The 23,612-nt window shown below is 41.5% G+C and overlaps 1 protein-coding gene across 5 annotated transcripts in view; it reads left to right on the top strand.

The window, feature by feature from the left end:
* LOC147032721 (plasma membrane calcium-transporting ATPase 2-like) overlaps positions 1 to 23,612 on the top strand; it is a 250,392-nt gene that overhangs the window by 68,479 nt on the left and 158,301 nt on the right. The window contains exon 1 of one of the 5 annotated variants that reach the window (XM_085870569.1): positions 20,958 to 21,117. The exons of the other annotated variants lie outside the window; for them this stretch is intronic. The gene's annotated coding sequence lies outside the window, so the exon portion shown is untranslated. Of the gene's footprint in view, positions 1 to 20,957; positions 21,118 to 23,612 lie in introns of those variants that run through there. 5 annotated transcript variants of the gene reach the window in all.

Genomic DNA, 23,612 nt, shown 5'->3' with positions numbered 1-23,612 from the left:
CAATATCTCAAAAAGTTGTGGACGGATTTGGATGAAACTTGTTGGGCAGGTTGGGTGTGTGACAAGAAAGAATTGATTCAATTTTGGTGACGATCCGGATCTGATAATTTTTTAATGTGATTCTTCACCATTGAGAGATGGGGCCAAAAACGATATAGTACTGTATAGCATGATATTTCAAAAATGTATTGGGCCCAATATGTTCTCATGGATCAGGCATTTCGTGGCGGAGGTATGCGTTCCACCGAGTGCCCTTCTCATACTGTTTGTTTCCCTTGTCTCCTGATGAAATGGGCCTGATTTTAGTGGTTGTGTAAAATATTTACCAATGCCTAACCCCTTCGCCCTTTGCGAAAGGAATCGATGGATGGATGGATGGATGGATATTTTTCTAGTTTGATATCAGCACGAAGTGTATTTCCCAAAATGTTGAGTTGAGCAAGAAAGCTGTTCTCTGAGGGATTATATCCAAGAACCACATCTTAATGATGTATAATACTGATTGATTTTGGATCCATGTGCCATGCCAGCACTTGCTGATAATGTCCTGAACAACAGGGGGCACCTGTCACACATCTCCCCTGTTTAGACACCCATTGCACAGTTAGTAAGGTTTCTGAATTGTAGTCAGGAAAGGGAATATTAAAGTTCAAATGCAACGTCCGGCCGAGTTGCGGTCTAAAAGTCAAATGATCCCCACTGATAAATGTAATGTCTGCTGTGACATTCTTCCCTGCATTGTCAGCCGACACAGGATAGGGAAGCCTCTGGTTTTTTTTGGCAATGCCAGACCGCCCTTGGGAAGGGAATCTATCTACACTCGTATATGGCTCACTGACGGTCATCAATGTGAAGTGAATTCCCCTCAAGAGTTCAGCTGATGAACTATCCCTTAAAGGATTATTTCCAAAGAGCTCCTCTTAAGATTAATATCAAAAGAGCAAATTGTGCCAACGGCACTGTTTTTAGCAGTGGACAGTTATATGGCTTTTTACAGACTACAACTAAACTAGAAGTTGCACTTTAATGATATCTTTCCCGATTACATCTCGGAAATCTCACTAACTTTGTAGTGGATGCTGAAACCAGGGTGGATGTCTGGCAGGCACCCCATGCCGATCAGGACCTTCGTAGCAAGTTCTGTCAGTGTTGTGGTTCATAGTTTCAGTCGTTCCATTCCAGTTAAGAGGTGCCCCTCGGATATCAATGTCTATTTTCAACTTGTTTTCATGATTATCCTGTATTGTAAATGCAGAACATTGGAGTCAAATTTTGCAAGTCATTGATGATTATTTACCATTCATTATCCAGTTCTAATAACACCCTCCAAGTGAAACTCCCAGAAATCATGTTTGTCCATTTTCTACTAATGTCTTTCAAATTCATATGAAGATGCTCTGATGTCTATGTACAGTATAGTGAATGTATGTTTTTGTTCTTTTTTGTGCAAAATTCACAATGAACGTATTCAAACTGTAAAAAAAAAAAAACTGACCTAATCACTCATTGATGACTTTTGCTAATAAACACGATGTAAAGTTACAAGTTTAAAAAAAAAAAATTTCAACATGAAATCCCTTGGAAATCTGATTGCTCATGATGTATACTCGTGCAATGTTAGCATTCAAAAACACTTGTCCTTAAAGAAATTCGAGGGAATGCCGTACTTTGTTTGCTTTGCTTTAATTCGGAGTACAACATCAAGTTCTCTCATTTGCTTTCTTTATTTGCAGAAATACCACAATTATTTGGTCCACTGTAAATCGGACGTCAGCCAGGTTGTCTCTTTCTGTCTCTTACGTCACCTGAATTTTTGAGTTCTGCTCTAACAACTATAAGCCAGGTTGTAATGTGTGGAATGTTTCCGTTTTAGTTGGTGAGTAACTAATTGTGTAACGATGGTACGTACCAATCTCGGCCTGGCTGTGTTCAAAACCAATATTCTTTTTTTGGAATAATTGCAGCAATTTTGAGACAGATGTATTGCAATTGTGCCATTAACCATGAGATTCATGATGTTTGCTTTTGTTGACTCTTAAGATTTAGTTATATTTGAAGAACATCAAACTTTGCTTCACATCATTACCTCCACCACCGAAGGTGAAGGAGGTTGTTTTCACCTATTTCTGTCTGTCTGTCTGTTTGTGTACAGGATATCTAAAAAAGTTGTGGACAGATCCAGATGAAATTTCATGCACAGGTTCAGTGTGTGACGAGGACGAACTGGTTAGGTTTTGGTGAAGATCCAGATCCGGATCAGACTACTAGAAATTTTTAAGTGATTCTTCACCATTGAGAGATGGGGCTAAAAACGATATATAGCACGATGTCTCAAAAAGTTGTGGGCAGATTCGGGTGAAACTCGGTAGGCACAGGTGTGTGACAAGAATTGATTCGATTTTGGTGAAGATCCGGATCCTGATCTGGATACGAGAATAATTTAATTTTTAAAGTGATTCTTCACCATTTATGCCTGGTGTTGGCTTAATTGTTAGGGTGGTGGGCTTTGGATCCTAAGGTCTTGAGTTCAAATCCCGCTCAGCTGTTGAATTAATACTAGGTGGGGTTAACTCCACCTGTCATCCTTCCGAGGTCGGCAAAAATGAGTGCCAGCATGCTGGTATACTGTCGGAGTGGTGACCCATCCAGGATTGTGCCCAATACCCAATCAGATTGCTTAAGCAGCACCAACGCTCTGCAAAGAGTATGGTCCCAATCTCCTCTCCTCCTTCACCATTGAGAGATCGAGCCAAAAACGATATGGTATTTTATAGCATGATATTTCAAAAATGTATTGGGCCCGATATGGTCTCGTGGATCAGGCATTACATGGCGGAGGTATGCACTCCACCGAGTGCCCTTGTAGTTCTAAATCTGTCAAATTCTGCTGTTTGATGCAACACTTTCACAGTTTGATGTCTATTTTGTTCTATTTCAGTTCCTGTGCTAATACTGAAAGTGTTGTGGTGCTCTGGATTTGATGATTTCTTTGTAGCTCGCTCACTGCCAAGTCAGGTCCCTTAAATGTTTTGATTGAAACAATGCTGTTTTCCATCTTGTTCTTCTCTTTGTGAATGCTTTAAAGTGTCTGTCATTTACAAATTGGCAATACAGGACTTCCAAAATGATGTAGTCTACCTCAGAATGCTTGGTGCTCATGCACAGAAACTCCGAGAAACAGTGGGGTTCGAGGCACCCTAAAGTATATAGTGTGTGCGAGAAAAGAATTTTTACCTAAAATGGCTCGCTAAGCTTCTAAAATAAGCTGAAAATACTTAGAAAAGTACCTGAAAGAAAAGACTGTGCCTCTGCACAAGGAGAGAGTTTGAGAACCATCTCAGCTCACCAAAATAGCAGTAACTGCAAACTCCAAACGATGTAGGCCAGTGCAAGGCCGGAGTGGATAGACACGTGCTACCCAAACTCCTGATAGATCATTACCAGTGAATGGACTTTGAACCTTGCACGATGCAATCCGACCTTGGAATTCGCTGACCTCGGAAGGATGACAGGCTGAGTCAACCCCCTGGTGTGGGGACAATGGGCTTGGGCTATACTAGTTAAGTTTGTTTGTTTTGTTTGCTTTCTCCTATCCTTCTGGGGTTTCTGTTTCCGGACTTTTGACTCGCCCTGTATATATTGTTTGTAAGGTTCCGGGGTCACAAGATAAATTGTACAATATCTTTGCATCTATTCCTGAAAGGATAAGTGTGTATATGTGCGTCTGCATCTTCCGCCGCTCGCTTGTATTCACAGGAAATGGTATGAACTTGACACCTTGCATTAGGTCGGTTTCTATTTTTAAAAATTTTGAAAGTTGCAAGTCTCGCCCCACATTTATTTTCCTTTTGATGAGAAAACACCACTGATGAAGTTTCAGCCAAATCGAACTGTGTTTTGGGGTCGCTACCGGACATTGAAATGTGGAGTAGTGGAGTAGCTCTAATGACGGAATACAATGAAATACTCACTTCCAACGAGGACCAAAAACAATATTTGCTCCAGGTTGTTTCAGAGCAAAGAATGAAAATGCAGACCTGCAAGAAATAACTTTTGCACGAATAGTGAAATTGTTCAATGCATTATTATGCAAGTATTCAGTGATGTGAAAATTGAAAATTGATGAAATAAATGCCTAATGATTGTAAATTCATGACCTGTATTACTTTTTATCCAGAAGTTATTCAATTCAGTAGATTTTCTTTTTCTTATTTTGGGTTATTGGAATTTTTTAAAATTCTGAAATTTCAATGTCCGGTAGCGACCCCTAAACATCGAGGTCGATTTGGCTGAAACTTCATCAGTGGTGTTTTCTCATCAAAAGGAAAAGAAATGGGGTGTGAGACTTGCAACTTTCAAAAAATTTATAAATAGAAACCCACCTAACCTTTCATCCACGTATCTTGCTTGTATTTTCTGGAGTCCGATTTGCATCCAGAAATGCAACAATTATGGTTCACCATTTCGGAATTGCACTCTTTCATTTAAATGCTGGTAATCATGTTCAAAAGATTATTTGACTTACAGATTTCACCCGAGCAACGGCAGGTTGAAAATGCTCCAGTTCCTTGAACGGAGTCACCGAAAACGAACACACAGCACATGCATGAAAGGCCACGTGAGCATTAATAAGTCATTTTGAAAGTCCCGTATCTTGAGCCAGTGCCTTATCCCTCCCTTCCTCCCCCCACGAAATAGATTATATACTTGCTCTAATCTCATTTGTGGTCTGTTTCATTTGTTCAGTTGCTGGTTAATGAACCAGTTTTAAGTCTCTCCTTTTGGTTACAAATAGGGTTATTTTGGTTTGGTTTCATCCAAATTTAGTTTTTTTTGACATCTTTTGAATTATGTCTACTGAGAAAGTAATGCTTGTGTAGTTTTCAAATTTTGATTAATAGCAATAGGTAAGGAGGCAAAGAAAACTGACCGTACCAACCATCGGCTAGTGACGTTACTTTCAATTTGTGACTTTCGAAATGGCACGTGAATGCTAAATGAGACCGTGTGTGTGTGTGTGTGTGTGTGTGTGTGTGTGTGTGTGTGTGTGTGTGTGTGTGTGTGTGTGTGTGTGTGTGTGTGTGTGTGTGTGTGTTTTTACATTGATTTGGTTCATCTCGACGGGCACTCTTAACCTGCCATTACTTGTGCAAAATGTGTGATTCAAATCGTCTTTTAAACATAATTTCCAGCATTTCGACGAAAGAGTGGAAATTTCAAAATGGTTAACCCTGATTGTTGCATTCCTGAATGAAAATCGGACTCGTGGAAATGTGACAAATATCTGTGCATGAGGACTGAGAAGTGCTGACTTCCTTTCATTTCCTGTGAATACAATAAGCAGCCACAGTGAATATATAAAGAAAACACAAACATACACACACACGATTATATTTTTTGCAAATAGATGCAAAATTTTGTATTTCTCTTGTGGCCCTAGAACCAAACAAAGAATAATTTATAACAGTCCTCACAATTCCGCCTCCCCCATCCCAACGCGTAATCTTCTTTAATAAGTTTACGCAAACATTGCGTACGTGTACGATGTCCTTTCGACGTGGTGTGGCTCACCTCTGGACCTTAGTCTCTGGGGACTCTACACCTCATACCTGTGACTGACCTACTGAGAACACACTGGCGGTGCATGCGTTCTCATGGTCGATATCAATATTGTTGAGAACATAGTAAATATCATAATTTTAAGATTACCCTGCACAATTAACAGCCTTAGATATGGCCTTCCTATCGGTGTTAAGGATCACCGAATTCAGATAAACACCCCATTCACTGATAGCGATCCATCGGGGTTTGTATACGAAGCGCCCGTCCACTCGGGCCTTGCACCGGTCCACATGGTCAGGTGTTTGCAGTACGAGCACCAGCCGATTCGGCAAACTGAGAAAGTTCTCCAACTCTTTTGTTGTGCAGAGGCACAGCCCTTTCTCTCAAGTACTTTTCCAAGTATTTTCAGCTTATTTCAGAAGCTTGGTGAGCCACATTGGAAGTAACAATGTGTATCTACCACAGAGAATGTACTTTATGATACCCTGAATGCCAGCATTTCCTTGGCTTGTGTGCATGAACATTGAGCATTCTGGGGTTGAATACATCATATCATTTTGAAAGTGCCGTATTGCAAGCAGTCTTGGAATCCATCATTGCTTCCGATTTCCTGTCCTTCTCCTTTTGCCACCTTCCTTCTTAATGTATGTTGGTATAAATCATTCCCATCTACAACAAGGGTGCAAAAACACTCTACCAACTGGAGGTCGGTGACCTTGCTTCCAATTACAAGCAAAGTCAAGCAATCGATCATTACCTCTGCCACCAAAGGTGGGTGGCGGTTATGTTTTCACACCTATCTATTTGTCTATGAACAGGATATCTCAAAAAGTTGTGGATGGATTCAGATGAAACTTGGTGGACAGGTTAGGTTTATGACAAGGATGAATCTATTCGAATTTGATGAAGATCCAAATCGGGTTACAAGAATTTTTTTTTCTCGGAGTCTCTGTCCTCCTTTGGCCACCTTCCTTCTAAAGTAACTCGGTATCGGTATAATAAAGTCGTCAGCTCAGTATAGTAAAGAACATACTGGAGCCCATTAAACCTCATCCTGGCATTAGGATGGAGATGGAGGCCACACCGATCGTCTGATAATCAGTTATCTGACGGGCAGAAAAAGTTGCCATCACACAAAATATATGTACTTCCAAGATCGTGACCTCTTTCGGGTGACGTAGCGAATATACAACAGTAAAATACGGCTCACACAGGGGCCGGATTCACAAGATTGCAAATGGCACATAAGCGAATCCACTCGCTCATGAGTGCCCCTGATTCAAAATGGCTGAAGGTCAAAAAGCAAGATAATTGGCTGAGAGAAACACTTAACATAGCAGCCCCATGAAACGGCAAATGTGAATGAGCAGCTCACAGCTAATAAACCCCTGCTGTCTCACAGCAGCAGAGAAAGCTATGACTCAAATGAGGTTTGTCAAAACGTGGCAGGATCAAATCAAGGCGGATGTACAAAAGTGCTGCAAATGGCTGCAACAGACAAGAACAAGACTATTTGATTTTTGAGATCCGGATCCAAATCTGGCCTATCGGTGGGATACAAAAAGTAAACTGTTCAGCCTGGCGGAGGTATGTGCTCTACCGAGTAGCATTCTAGTTGCTTCTGATGTTGTCTTCTGTTTTCAAATGGTCTGTTCTCTGACCACCAGTTTGGATTATGTTCTGGTCATTCATCTCTGGACATCTGCTCCCCTCTCTGCAATGGTTTGATGCCATCAATCTCAAACTGGAGGTTCGGATCATCTCCCTGGACGTATATCTGTAAGCATTTGACACAGTCTGGCATCCTGCCTTGCTTATCCAGCTTGTTGCTTGTGGCACAGAAGGCCATGTTAATTCCTTGATTTCTGACTTCCTTCATTCACACAGTCAATGTGTTTCCATTACCAGAACCCTCTCCCAGTGGAGGCTCGATTTTCCTGAATGCAGTGTTTTGAGCCCAGTGTCGTTTCCTTATCGATATTGATGACCTCTATGATGCTCTGGAAAACCATCTCTTCCTTCTTGAAGATGACTCCACATTGTATCTCACTCCATATTGTCATACAGTACTTCATCTATCTGCTAGGCAGACAGCAGATAAATATCTCTGCTGATCTGGAAATGATTGGACACCTGTCTGATATATGGAACATGTCCTTCAATCCTCAAAAATCTCAGTCTCACCCTATCTCTTTGGAAGGATCATCAAACTAACCCGACTATCCATTTCCTTGGTCGTCCAGTGGATGAGGTTCAGTCTCTTGAATTTCTTGACCTCACCTTCAGCGATGACCTTTTCTTGGCTGACCACATAGCAAAGCTGGCTTCCAAAGCCAGTCTTCAGACTGAGCATCTTCTGTCAATCCAATTCTTTCCGTGGAAAGGCAGAGCTACAAAGTCTACAAAACCTTTATCCATAGCTCAATGGAGTGCAGGTCTCTGCTATCTGCTGTCTCTCCAGCATCGCATCTGTCTCTCCTAGATTCTGTTGAATCTGAAGCTCTTAAAATTGTTGTAATCTCTTGTGATGAGGCTGAAGCGCAATGTCTGTTGCTCTCACGCAATGTCCAAAATACATTGGGGAAACTGGCAATTCACCGAAAAATGCAGAAAACTCGCTCCCAAATAAAAAAATGAGGGCAAACAAAGAAATGTGATGACATTGGCCATGCCCTAAATAATAGCTTTGTAAGGTTACATTCTTTCAAGTAAAAGCCATACAATTAAATATCTCCTCATCTTGTAATCTCACTGAATTCCAATTATGAAATTACACTTTTATTCTAAGTTAAATTTATGATGTCTAACTTACAAAGTTACTACTGGGCACTATAATAGTCTTTAATAAGTTTATCATAAACATTGCTCACGCGTACGTGTCCTCTCGATGCGGTGCGACTCGTTCCTGTACCCTGGTTAGTCTCTAGGTGCTCCACACCTCATACCTATGACTATGACCATCTGGGAGCACACCAGCAGTCTCTGCGTTCTGTTGGTTGATGTTAATGTATTGTTTATAAGTTTGCATGTGCCTGCTATGCCTTCAGTTCTTTCAGTAACCATGTTACTGTAGATGCTGTCCGGTGGTATCACTGACAAAAATGTTGAGAACGCCATGCGTGTCGGCTATTTTTTTTTTTTTTTTTGTACTTTTGAAGTAACCCCCTTTTTCATCGAGTCTAAAATTTTAACCCCTTTTTGCTTGAAAACATAATTTTTAGATTCAAATTGACTTCTTTTTTCACAAACCTGAGGTGGTAAAAACAATGACCCCCCACCTTTTTTCTTGCACAATGTGTGGATTTTGCTCCGGTGTGGGTTCTAGTTCTGGTTGCCGTGTCAATGATGCATCCCCATGACTCCTCTGGTCCCTATTGTGTGATTTTTTTTTTATTTTTTTTCATGTAGGTGTGTACACATGACCAGCAGCTAGCTATTGGTCCAATAGTAAAGCCCATCCTTAAAAAAAAAAAATTGCAGAGGTGACTATGAATATACTATTTTTTTCTTACATTTGCTGTTCCAGATTTTGTGAAAAAACGAAAAATACACATAGCATAGCAAAAAACAATCTTGTATGAGAGTGGCACCACCAGGACAGGCCATCATTCATTGGGCACGTAGGCCACAAACATGGATCGCTTTGTCACAAGAATCGGTTGTAAACAAGAACAAGCCAATTCCTTCCTCGGTACATCAGCAAGTGTTCAGAATGAAACGGAGTCGGAGAAATGAAAGAAAACGATTGTTTCATAGCAAAGAACTACAGTCCAGTGGAAGAAGGACTGGCTGGTCTACAAGAAATGCAACTGGAGCACTTCAGATAGACTAAAATTCCTGTCATGAGTCACCCAGCATGACCCGCTTTCAAGGTGTTGTTAAGATCAACCCTTTCATGAACACAAGATATGGGGACAAGTTCGCTGCTGATCGGCATGAAAAAATCATGCACCATGAAGCTGCTTATCATAAGGAATATTGCAATAATGGTGCAATTGAATTGCGCCTTCTGAGGATACCAGTTTAACGAACACGATGATAATATAGTTAAGAGTGACTGGGATTTATTACTGCAGTATGGTACGGCTGTTACTGAACCATCAATCGTCGTATATTGTGATTACATGTGTGCAAACAGCTTGGGTGACGCTGTGTATTGAATAGTGTTCAAAATAGAGAAGTTAATAAAAAAACTACTCCCCACAACTTAAAAGTAACTCCACCACCCCCCCCCCCCCGAAACCATAAACAATTTCACTGAGGCAATTTTTTTTTTTAAACTTCATAATATTCCTAAAAACAAGAAAAACTTGAACCATGCTTTCACATCGCAGGCAGGTAGGTGTGCACTCTTTTTCTTCCACCTTTTTCTCCAATATTTCTTCCTCTGGTCTGACTTTTCACCCTCACCATCTATTCCAGTGTCCTTCTCCTGGTTAAACTTCCAAAATCCAGGGTGACTGCACACCTCAACTCTTTATTCCTCACTTTTCTTGTCTATGGGAATACCTTTGAGATGCTATTCTGTCTCGCTCTTCCCTCTAGGACCCAATTCTGACCCATAGTCTTTCTTACTCCATAAACCTTTCCTAACTCAACCATTTTGTTTGCTAGTTTGTGTTTTCCGCCATCCTCCTGCTTCTCTTTTCCTTTTTCGTTCATTACTTCGATGTTTGTCTCACTATCAGTTCTACTTTGCTCTTCCATGGGCTTCACTTCTGTAAAGTCAAAAAGAAAATACTTTATGTGCAAGCACCAAACAATAGAATGCAGTTTTACTGCCAAGATAAATTAATGCCAACTTCAATCTCACTCTTCTGTCCAGGTCTTTAAGACAGCTGTTCACCACCATCTCAGATCATCCCCTCCACAAAACCATTATCTTTTCTACCCCCCGTTAAATCAGACCCCCCCCCCTCCCCTACTCTCCACCAAATTTCCAGTTTTTCCTTCCTGAGAGTTTGCTTCGGTATACATCCTGTTCAACCATGCGTCCTCCCTTACCACTCCATTACTGCAAAAGGTTAACTGCAGTTTGAACCATGACCTTGCTGATATTTTGATTTTTGACCCAGTGATGCACAAAGGCAAGCATGTTGCTGGCACAAATAACACACACACACACACACACACACACACACACACACACACACACACACACACACACACACACACACACACACACACACACACACACACACACACACACACACACACACACACACACACACACACACACACACACACACACACACACACACACTCGATACATGTTGCCTTGGGTGACCTGGTGGATACATTTCACCTATCTGGCATTTGTCCTTGTGTGTTGTGGGGGACATGTGACTGTGTGCTCCCCAGGTCAGCCTGCTGAGTTGAGTACCAAGCTATGATTTGACCCATACTCCACGACATAACGTGGGGTTTTTTCCATTGCATTATTGCACCCCAGAACACAAGTTTGACAACAAAGTTGTTGGTGTAAGAATCAACTGCTGGTTATTCATGATGGAGCTCGAATGATGAGCACATAATTCAAATGTAAAAATCATCCAAAGTTCAATGTTATGCCAGTGTAACAAACTTGGAGAATGAGAGACTATTAGCAATTGTCCGCTGTGACTGAAGATCATGTTAGAGGGAACAGGACAGATGCATTTAACAAGGCAGACCCTCACAGGGTTTATGTAGATTGGAGTAGATCTGAGAAGCAGTGTGGTCTTTCACTCACCAAGTGAAACAAGGCACCGTTACAATAGCTTTTTGTTTTGCATTAGTAACATGGGAGACATGAAAAATCATGTCTGTCATGGTTCACATTTCTAATCATCATCATCATCATTGAGTAAATTATTTGGGAATTTGAAGGATATCCATCACCCAACCAAACCCCCTTTATAAGTCAGAGATAGGAAAAATATTGTTCCTAAATGATTCCAGATACAAGGTGTAGAGACTAAAATTATAAACACAGGATCAATCACCTCCAACTTGGAGAAAATGCACATCCAAAGTAAAAATAAATAATATAATCAACATGGTTAAATTGGATGCAATACGGTTTTCGTTACATCTTTGTCGAATTGTCTTGTCCACTTGTGGGCGCAATGTTACAGTACGTCACCCGGGGGTTGTTATATTAAAGTTGGTCTGCGTGCGGACTCGCTGACAGTCTGACACGTCTTATTTATTTATTTATTTATTTATTTATTTATTTATTTCATTTTCTGTGTGTTGCTTGCAAATCATATTTATTTTACAGTAACGGCTATTCCAAAAGCGTTATATTTACATGAAAAGCGAAGGATATTTAATGGAACCCACTCCTCCACACCACACACCACACACCACACACCACACACCACACACCACACACCACACACACACGATACACTCTGGGAGAGGCTTATACAGGGCTTTAAAGAGTAGTAAAAAAAAAAAAAAAGCAAAACATTTCACCTTGTAAATACAGGGTGTCCCTAAAAAATGACATCATTTCGTAGTCTAATAACATAGCTAATTCTTGCTCAAATTATCTCAAATTTTAACAAAATGTGTAAAAACTAACTAAGTTGAATGTTTAATTCTTATCTCAATGAGAATCTACCAGGAAGATGGATTGGGCGTGCCAGTGATAATGACAATGTGCTGTTGAAATGGCCACCACGTTCACCTGACTTGACACCTTGTGATTTTTTTTTATATGGGGCTATGTGAAAGGACTGGTCTATATCCCCCCTCTTCCTACAAGCCTAGAGGAACTTGAGCAGAGAATCACTGAGGTGCTGGAGAATGTTACGCAAGACATGCTACAGCGTGTTTGGCAGGAGCTGGACCACCGACTTGACGTGTGTCGTGTCACAGGCGGTGCGCATATTGAACATTTGTGTAGTTTTGAGAAAATGGTTATAAAATCTACATCCCTCTGAATCTCTTGTTCAAATTTTGATAAATAAATCTTTTATTGTTCAACATGAAGCCCATTTAATTTAGTTTGCCTGAGACATGCAGTTACTTAGATATTCAAGTTTCAAATGATGTCATTTTTTAAGGGACATCCTGTATATTTAATCAAGTTCTATTATATGCTGTGCTTGAAAGGAGTCACTTAATTCATCAAAAATGGCAGTCTGGTTATTTTATTAGCATTTTCCTCTTCTTTGAGGGGATATTAATTGGTGGTGTCAGTGGTGCTGGAACTGTGCTGGGTGGGGGTTAGAGGTGTGTGTGTGTGTGTGTGTGTGTGTGTGTGTGTGTGTGTGTGTGTGTGTGTGTGTGTGTGTGTGTGTGTGTGTGTGTGTGTGTGTGTGTGTGTGTGTGTGTGTGTGTGTGTGTGTGTGTGTTTAAATCATTTAATCCCATTTAATCATTCTCTAATTACGCTTTCTTCCAAGCCCTGATGGTGCTTTGTTTATTTGGTCACTGGTTGTATGCCACCACTCCCATCCCTCTCGCTCACCTCAAGTTTTGCTCAAGACAAGGCAGAATGTCTTGATGCACTGTTTGCCTCCAACTACTGTTGAACAAACCCACCCCATCCCTCCCTGTCCCAATATTATCCCCTTGTTGGCCTTGTATGTATTGCCTTTTGACCTATCCACAGCCCCGCGTCAAAACATTCTCGTATCAACTGCTTTATGTGCTGCCATTGTCAAGTCTTTCCTTTTTACAAATGGCCTGATCTGACCATCAGTTTGCGTTAGGTCTGTCGCTCAGCTAAAGACATTGTGTCTCTCTCCCTCTCTCTTCCTCTCTCTTCCTCTCTCTCTCTCTCTCTTCCTCTCTCTCTCTCTCTTTTCCTCTCTCTCTCTCTCTCTCTCTCTCTCTCTCTCTCTCTCTCTCTCTCTCTCTCTCTCTCTCTCTCTCTCTCTCTCTCTCTCTCTCTCTCTCTCTCTCTCTCTCTCTCTCTCTCTCTCTCTCTCTCTCTCTCTCTCTCTCTCTCTCTCTCTCTCTCTCTCTCTCTCTCTCTCTCTCTCTCTCTCTCTCTCTCTCTCTCTCTCTCTCTCTCTCTCTCTCTCTCTCTCTCTCTCTCTCTCTCTCTCTCTCTCTTTTCCTCTCTCTCTCTCTCTCTCTCTCTCTCTCTCTCTCTCTCTCTCTCTCTCTCTCTCTCTCTCTCTCTCTCTCTACCCTTCTCTCCCCTTCTCTCTCTCTCCCCTTCTCTCTCTCTCTCCCCTTCTCTCTCTCTCTCCCCCCTTCTCTTTCCCCCCCTCTCTCTTCCTCTCTCTCTACCCTTCTCTTCCTCTCTCTCTACCCTTCTCTTCCTCTCTCTCTACCCTTCTCTTCCTCTCTCTACCCTTCTCTTCCTCTCTCTACCCTTCTCTTCCTCTCTCTCCCTGTCTCTCCCTCTCTCTCCCCTCCTCTCTCTCCCCTTCTCTCTGCTTAGCATCAACCTTGTCTCCTGCCCTCATTGTCATTGCTCTCTAAGCCACACTGCATCCTGTGCCAATTCATCCTGCAGCCACAACCAGCTTGTGCCTGCCTGCCTTAAGACCTATTTTGTGTTCCCCTTTGTTTGTTCGAATCTCTTATTTTGGCACCTTAGCTGGGTATAGTTTTATTTTGTGCCACAAGTCCACATCTTGCCTTCCTATTTGTCTGTCTTTCTGCATTACATATGTCCTAGTTTTGTTGTCTTGTCCAAACCATTATTTGCTTCCTGCATTTTACCTTCACGTATGATTAACTGCCAGTTTTTTGGCCTGCATTTGGATGATCATTGAGGGATCATAAATGGTAATTGTGATGCGGAATGCAGTAAAAAGTGCGCGCGGGCGATTAACACGTGTGCTCAAAACACGTGTGTGCATCCTCGAGGCTCAACCTTACACTGAAGGATGCAAGCGTACACTCTCAAAGACTCGTGCCCAAAGATTATTTCATAAATAGCTTCATTGTAAGCACCTATGTTCCAGTAACTTTACCCAGGTTCCAGACGGTTTGCTGATCAGATTGTCTCTCTGAATACTGCAGTTGAAAGTGCCCTGTCATGTGAGTACAGAACATCATGATACCGCTGCTGCTTGTACTGCTACCGGTCACTTGCCTCCTTTTCCCATTCTACCTTGACAAGATTCTTAGCGTGACCCTCATCAATCGGTTCAGTTTTAACTCTCACAGGAAGCTTTTCTTTGGTTTTGTTTCTATTTTTCAAACTTTAAATTTGTTAATTTATTTATTTTTATCCATTTCCCTCTCCCCCACTCCCCTCATTGGGCACTGTGATTGTGTTGCATGCTGTATAATTTTAATGCTGCCGGTTCATTTAAAAAAATCATCTTCATACTATATGACCTTATTCCTAGATTTTTCTTCTAATTGCTCTCTTTGAAAAGTAAATGGGACAACAAAACACTGTGCCCTTTGTGGTTGATCATTTTTTGGCCTGATCAGCTGCCTCTGGATATCTATAAGGATTTAAGTTGATCTTGTATATTGAATACCTGTGATTTTGATTTGGGATCCTTTTAGAGAAATAATTTATAAGATTTTGATTAGTTCATTCACTTGATATGGTGAGGGTGGTGGGCTTTAGTATCCGAGGATCCTGAGTTCAAATCCCACTTGACTGTTGAATTAATACCAGGTGGTGTTGATTCTGCCTGTCATCCTTCCGAGGTCGGCAAAATGAGTGCGAGCTTGCTAGTATCCTGTGTCGGAGTGGTGACCTGTCCAGGAATGTGTCCAATAGCCAAGGAGACTGCTAAGGCAGCACCAACGCTCTGCACAGAGTATGGTCCCGATGGATGGATTCACTTGATCCTTTCGGCTTGTTTGAGATATAGACAAGTGGTTGGTATCTTGTCTGAACCAACTGTCTTCTTTCAATAGCCCACCAATGAGGTGCTATATCTAATGTTAACCTCATGGTTGATTGTCATGTTTGGACAAAACGTATCGTCTCTCTTGGTGTAACAAAGCCGGCAGTGCGTGGCACTGTGCTTGAGCCTCTTTTGCTGGCCAGTCAACATCTTCCTGCTTGACTGATCATGTTTTCTTGTTGGTCCATGTCATTCACCACATGACCAGACTCTGCTGCCATTTATTAGTGAGGTAATGAGAGTTGACTGTGTGTGGTTGCTATTTATATATCTCCCTGAGTATGCCACTTGCCTCAATCTGACTCTCATTTGGCTGGGAAGGTGTTTCGGTGCAGTGAGGACGTTTACATTTTGCATTTGCCGAAAACGTTCCTGAAGAATTTGGTCCACTGATCGAAACAATGCGTTACCCATTATGCTCGTCCTGCTATACACCACTCTAATGATGCCCTTGGATGCTGTCGAGGTTAATCAATGCAAATGACTTGAATCTCTGCTTGAGCCAGGATGTGAAAATTGTGACTTTTACAATTTTCATTTCCATCTGCACTTTAATGATGACATGGGAATTTGTAATTTGATAACTAATTGTTGGTGAAGTGAAATGTGACATCATACTTTATCAGCATCCCAACAAGATGCTGATAATGATTGTTCCACTTTAACCATCATGAGTTTCTTTCTTTCTTTTTGCTTTTGATGCATTTTAATAAATAATCTTTTTCCCCCACTCTGGCAAAGGAAGTGGTTTTATTAAATTGACTGATTTTCAACAAGCATTTTAAGCTTCGGCCTGTCATTGTTTGAATTGGTTGTGGCTTCACTGTTTGCCTTTTTTCTGTGATTTGTTGATTTGCTGTGATGTAATGAAAGATGTCAGTCAATGTCAAGCGTAGTTACAAGGTCTCGCTGTAATCAGGATGCTTCTTTTACTTGTGACTGTAAATGGTACCTGGATTACCCTGGGATTGGAAATGCTGTCGATTTGTCCTGCTGCGGAGGCTTTAATGCCAAAGTTATTATGATGCAATCCCACCTAATCGTAATTTTAGGTCTATTAATTTGCGCTGCTAGCTTTTAAAGAAAAATAAATGTTTTATATAAATTCACAGCTACTCCAGGTGCTTCTCAATTTGCAAATTTCGACATTACATTGCTTCCCTATGGTTGGTGTTGGCTTCATGGTTAGGGTGGTGGGCTTGGGATCCAAGAGTCCTGAGTTCAAATCCTGCTCAGCTGTTGAATTAATACCAGGTGGGGTTGACTCAGCCTGTCATCCTTCCAAGGTCGGCAAAGTGAGTACCAGCTTGCTGGGATGTTTGAGCCATTTGAGTAGCCTGCGTCGGATTGGCGACCCTTCCAGGATTGTACCCAATTGTCCAGGAGACTGTTTCGGCAGCACCGATGCTCTGTACAGAATATGGTCCCAATGGATGGATGGATTGTGTTTCCCTCTCCTGCGTGGGTTCACTGGGTGATGTGTAGGAAGTGTGTGCTGGTCGTATAATTTGTATGCGGGCAGATGTGGTGCTGCAGACTGATGTTCCTGCATTACCTGGTGAAGTGGTGCTCTGTGTTTGTGTGTTTTGGAGCTGTGTGTCGTTGATTGTTATCTCCATATGCAGGTTTCAGAAGGTGCAACAGTCTCCCAGTTTTGTGTGTGTTTTTATATATATATATATATATATATATATATATATATATATATATATATATATATATATATATATATAATTGTACTCGTAGTTGTAGTAGTATAGCCCCATACAGTTCTCTCAAACAAGCCTGCGGCACGGAGACAGCCGAATGTTCTCTCAAGAGCGACCCAGAGGTCCTCCATATCTAGGGTGGTGTATCCCAGTCTTCACAAAGTTATGGCCATGGCAGACACAAGCAGACACAGACGACCTGTCAACTCCAAATTATGAAAAAGAGTGAGAATGTACAATGTGTCCAGCGAGGTCATGAAGTGCCCGAAAAATCTAGGGGAGTCTGGGGGCATGCTCCCCCAGGAAATGTTTGCTTTCTAGTTTGTCTTGGATGCAATTTCCTGTATATCATGCTAAATTCATCCATAGTTTTTTTCCGTCAGAAGATAGGTTTTTATGTCATGTTACTGTTTCGTCCACTGCATGGACTACCAGAGAGTTGGTGTCAAAGCCACCCAATGCTTGCCTGTTTATACATTTATCGTTTTTAAAAGACTCATCTAATAATATTTTTTTATAAAGCATTGCAGTGAAGTCTGATCCAAATAATTTTAAAGCAATATATGTATTTGTATATTGTAATCAGTAAAAAATAGTGTGGTAGATAAAAACATTAGAAAGGAAATAACTTGCACCAAAAACTTTAACATTTTCACGCTCACGCCGGGGGTATCGCTATAGTTCTCTGTTCTTCGAACAGGCGAGCTAAAAAAATAAATGAACAAACAAGACATATATTATTTTCATCAACAGATGAAATGCTACACAGGAATTAGAACAATCATCATCTTAGTAAGATGTATTATTTCAGCATATTGATAGTATTTCCCAGTATTTTGTGGCGATTTTGCGTGAAAAAATGAACCCCCCCAGTCACAAGACATTTCATTGTATCAGGATGGTTGTCGATAATTGACCAATCGTACTCAATCTCTCATATAGGAAGTGCAGAGCGACGCAAAGCAATCAGATTTAAGTCAGTATTCAAGGTTATAACATCAATTAAACAATCAGTTTTTCTTACCTCTGTTATGGATCTGTCTGCTTGTCTTCAAACAGGATATCTGCAAAAGTTATGGACGATTCGGCCAACACTTGGTGGACAGGTTTTCATGTGTGAAAAGGATGAATTGGTTAGATTTTGGTGAAGATCCAGATTTTTGAAGTGATTCTTCTTCATTGAGACCAAACCATCATTGGGCCAAAACAATACATACAGTGCCTTCAGAAGGTATTCACACCTCTTGACTTTTGTCACATTTTGTTGTGTTCCAGCCTGAATGTAAAATTGACCAGATTAAAAAAATAATGTCACTAATCGATACAAAATACCCTATAATGACAAAATGTAAACATGTTTTTATAATTCCTTACAAATTAATTTAAAGTGAAAAGTTGAATGGTCTTTCGTCAAAAAGTGTGTAACGCCTTTGCTATGACACTCCAAATTGAGCTCAGGTGCATCCAGTTTCCTTTGATCATCCTTGAGATGTCTCTACAACTTGATTGGAGTCTACTTGGAGCCAATTCAATTGATTGGACATTTTTTATAAAGAAATACATCTTTTTAAAAAGGTCCCACAGTTGACAGTGCATCAGAGAAGAAACTCTCCCATGAAGTCCAAGGAACTGTCTGTAGAACTCTGCAATACAATTGTGAGGCGGCATAGATCTGGGAAAGGGTGTAAAACAATTTCTAGAGGGTTGAAAGTTTCCAAGAGCACAGTGATCTCCATCATTAGGAAATGGAAAGAATATGAAACGATCCACTCTTTCTAGAGCTGGCCATCCAAACTGAGCAACGACCTTGGTCAGGGAGGTAACCAAGAACCCATTGACCACTCGACAGAACTACAGAGTTCCTGGGCTGAGATGGGAGAACCTGCTGGAAAGACAATATATGCAGTACTTCACGAATCTAGGCTTTGTGGGAGAGTGTCCAGACACAAGCCACTCCTAAGAAGGCACATGCCAGCATGCCTGGAGTTTGCAAACAGGAACATGAAAGACTGAGAGCATGAGGCCAAAGATTCTGTGGTCTGATGATGAAAATTGAACTCTTTGGCCTGAATGTAAAATGCTACATCTGGTGGAAAGCAAGCATAGCTCATCACCCATCTTACACCATTCCTACCATGAAGCATGGTGATGGCAGCATCGTGCTGTGGGGATGCTTTACAGTGGCAGGGACTGGGAGACTTTTAAAGATCGAGGGAACAATGAATGGAGCAAAATACAGGCAAATCCTTGAGGAGAACCTGCTTCAGAGTGTGAAAGACCTGAGACTGCAGTGAAGATTTGGGTTCCAATGGGCCAATGACCCTCAAGCATACAGCCAAAGCAACACTGTAATGGCTTCCAAACAAGAACGTGAAAGTCCTTTAGTGGCTCAACCAAAGCTCGGATTTGAATCCCATTGCATTCTTGCAATGGAAAGTGGCAATGGAAATGTGGAAAGACTTCATGATTGCTGTTCACCGGCACTTCCCATCCAAGTTGACAGAACTTGAGCAAATCTGCAAGGAAGAATGGGAGAAAATCCCCAAATCAAGATGTGCAAAGCTGATACAGACATACCAAGAACACTCGAAGGTGTAATCACTGCCCAAGGTGCTTCTACAAAGTATTGACTCGGGGGGGGGGGGGGGGGGAGTGTATTACTGCAAGACATTTCAGCTTCTTATATTTAATTTCTAAAAATATGTTTTTACTTTTTCATTATGGGGTATTTTGTGTACATCGGTGACAATTTTTTTTTTTAATTTATTCCATTTAAAATTCAGGCTGTAACACAACAAACTGTGACAAAAATCGAGGGGTATGAATACTTTTCTGAAGGCACTGCAGCTCACGATATATCAAAACATTGTGGACGGATTATAACAAAACTGGGTGGATGAGTTGGTTATGTGGCGAGAGTAAGCCGATTCAATTTTGGTCCAGGTCCGGATCCAGAGCTGGCCTTTGAGTGGGATACAAAATGTACACTGTTCAGCTTGGTGGAGGCATGTGCTCAACTGAGTGCCATTCCAGTCTTTGTCATGATTTGGCAACTCTCTGCTTGCCAAATCATTGGGATTTGTTGGGTAGTTCTGACTTGGATGAAATATGTCATGGTAGCCCTTTGTATCTTGCTATCCACATGCGTGCTACAATGCATTGCAAGCTATTATAACTCGATCATGTCACAGTTTAAGATTTATGGCTCCCATTAGCATGTTACTGTTTATATAGGATTGATGAGTCGGTGAATAAAGCAAGCCATATAATGCTAAGAATCGCTTTTCTGGTGCCCTATCCTCTAAAATTTACAGCTATGCTACACCTTGCATTTGAGAGTCAGTGGCAAGCCTACCCACTTTATTTCAGTGCTTCCTCCATCCATTATGTTCACTGTTTTTCTTCGTCATTAATTTAATTTATCACGTGCAGGATTTGTTGGTATGAAATCCATTCATTACATTTCTGCTCCTGTTTGATAAATGAGATAAAGGTTGCCTCTATTCATTGGTGATATTTTTGTAACTTACAGTTGTACTTGCCTTACCTCCTCCTCCTGGTTTCCCATTCACTCAAACACCCTTTTGGTTTGCATTTTGATTTGGGTGATTAGGTGCATAGCTTCATTGATTTGTATTGACAGTTGAATATGTGCATCAAAAAGAAAAAGCCTTCTGTAAGGATTTATAACGTCATACGAACAATGGAAGATGATTGATGGATGTGATTAGAGGACCCGAGAGATGAGGCCCGCTGGTGAAGCTGCTCCAGGCAGAAGGTGTGCCACCGCATGAGGCCTCCCACTCTTTGGCTGGGCTCCATGTGAACGGCATCTATAAATAGCAGCACTAGGGGAGCTCAAAATCAGCTCTGACTCTTCAAGCCACCCCGGGCCATGCTCAATTGCTCGCTCATCCGATGAGGCCGTGGCACGCGTACAACCCGCCCGTATGTCATACTCTCTTGGATTTACAGTGCTCCAGAAAACGCGTGTCATTTGAAGTTGTGCTTGCTAATTATTCTTAAAGGTGAGTGCCTGTGGCGCCAACTGCTGTGCCCATCAATAGCACTTTACAACAATCCGTTCGGAGGAAGGTACATCTTCTAGGGCCTTCGTTTGTATTTCCACTTGCAAGACTTACTGGCTCACTTTGAGATCCTCGATCAGCCTTTTGGATTTCTTCTCCATCATTTATTCCACATGCCTCATGCATTATTGGAGCTTAGAGGAAGGCAATAGGTGCACATGTTTTTTTTGAGCTTTCCTACAATCACTTGAGATGCATCTGACGAACCATAGCAGCTGCAAAGCTCCTGCAATTGCGTTAGTCCTGCTGACTATTTTCGATAAGATTGGGTTTCTCGTAGGCCTGTTGAACTGTAAGAACATTCACTTGCTTCTGCAATCCATTTATGTGTACAGTGTCGTTTGATAAATAATGAAGAAAACTTTAATGACGTATAGCTTTTTATAATTGTGTGACTAAACCGAGTTGAAAGTCCTCAAAAAGAATATGGATCGGGTTATGGTTTTGTTTTGGTTAAATATCAAAAGTGTTATCTGCTGATCTGTGGATTCCGGCACAGAATGTCTGGCATACCTGCTCACAATTAAACATGCTACCTGCCTGCCTAAACGCCTCCTTGCTACCATTGTCATTGAAAGCTTTGAGTTTTGTTTGATGTTTCCCTCTCAGTGTGTTCCTTCATGCTGTGACCCCACATTCAAAGCCAAATGTAGCCATTTGTACATTGTCCACAATTGTCTTTATGAATGATTTGTGCTGTTGGACTTGGAAGCTCATAAAAGGAAAAACAAAAATCTCCAAAGTTTCAAATGGGAGACCTCTTGCCTGTGCCGTGCTTTCACTGCTTTATTTGCACAAGTCCTTCAGGGCAAAGTATATTTGGTTTTTGGGTTTTGTTTTTTTTCTTTTGAGTGATTCCTCCATTCTAAAACTTTTCACAACCTTTTGTGTCTGATATGCTTTCTGATGATATTACTCTTTTCATTGTTGTTCAAATCATTTGACAAATCCGTTTTGTTGTTTATTTTCAACCATAATTCGCAGACGTGGTGGTTGTTTTTTGTTTGTTTGTTTGTTCCTGTTTGGCAGAACGAGTTTAGTGTGGAGTACTCCTTATCGAAGTTCAATGTAAAATTACATAATGGGTAGTTTCTAATTGTGTGTAGAGCATTTGTTTTTTGTGTTGTTACTGCACTTTGTGGAGTTGCATCACTGCTGGAGCTCGAGCAGTGTTGACGTGGTTGTACAGGTTATGGTAGACTTTAGTTTTATTTCACTGACACTGATAACCCTGACCCTAATCTGATATAACCCAACAGTTTCAGTGTTAGATGAATATCTGAGATGTGGCATGCCTGACAACATTTATGCTTGTTGAAATGATTTGAATGATGGCCTTTTTATCAAGTTTTTAATCTATTTATGTGGTTAAAAACACATACACATCTGTGATCAGCTGCAGCGATTATGATTTGAACTTTGTTTAAATTTTACATGGTCTGAGGCTCATGGAAAAGGTGCAATGCACATCACACAGAGCTACACAAGCACACATACCTTGAACCTTGAAAGAAGGCCATTCCTGTGGAAAGGGAAGACAGACAGACACCCTTCTGTCTTTAGGCAGACAAAGGTTGAAGGTGTTGGCTTTAGCATCACTCGAACAGGTATCAGAGTTGTTTGGCACATATCTTACAATGTCTTTCTGTTTTCTGTAGCATCTCTGACAGATGTCACATACATGTCCCTTTTAAACCTTCACTTTTTGACTGGCAGCAGCACATTTAGTTCTGTCAATATCTACTCTTCTCTCCAAACAGGTATCTAATCCCGCCTTACATACAGATGGATGTAGGCGGGGACAGGCACACGAAGGGAGGCGGGGATGGGCACACGGAGGGAGGCTGGGACTGGCACACGGGGGGGAGGCGGGGACAGGCACACGGAGGGAGGCGGGGACAGGCACACAGAGGGAGGCGGGGACAGGCACACGGAGGGAGGCGGGGACAGGCACACGGAGGGAGGCGGGGACAGGCACACACACGCACAGAGACGCAGGTGACCAGTGCACCTGGACACGCACGCACAAAGACGCAGGTGGCCAGGCACACATGCACGCATGTACACATTGACCAAATGCACCTGGACACACATGCATAGAGGTGCAGGTGTGCAGACAAACCTTTTTTTATTGCTGTTTTTTATACCAATTCGAGGCTCGTGTATGAGCTTATACACAGAAACGTATAACAAGGCAAGAGACGAGGGGTGGGAAAGGGAAGCACAAAATGGTGGGGAACAAAGATAATAGGATATCTGTGGAATGGGGTGGGGTACGTGAGGTAAACATGTTGGTACCACAGGGACTTTCAGGAAAGAAAACGGAATTTGAAGGAGGTGGATTATCAGGGGTAGTAAAGATCAAGATTTTGGATGAGGGAAGATATGAGATGGTGGTGAACAGCTGCTTTGAAGACCTGGAGGGAGTTGTGGGA

Source organism: Eptatretus burgeri, chromosome 2 (assembly GCF_056783735.1).
Source record: "Eptatretus burgeri isolate ZD-2024b chromosome 2, Ebu_testis_v1, whole genome shotgun sequence".
Classification (NCBI taxonomy): domain Eukaryota; kingdom Metazoa; phylum Chordata; class Myxini; order Myxiniformes; family Myxinidae; genus Eptatretus; species Eptatretus burgeri.
This window is presented reverse-complemented; position numbering and strand designations above follow the sequence as displayed.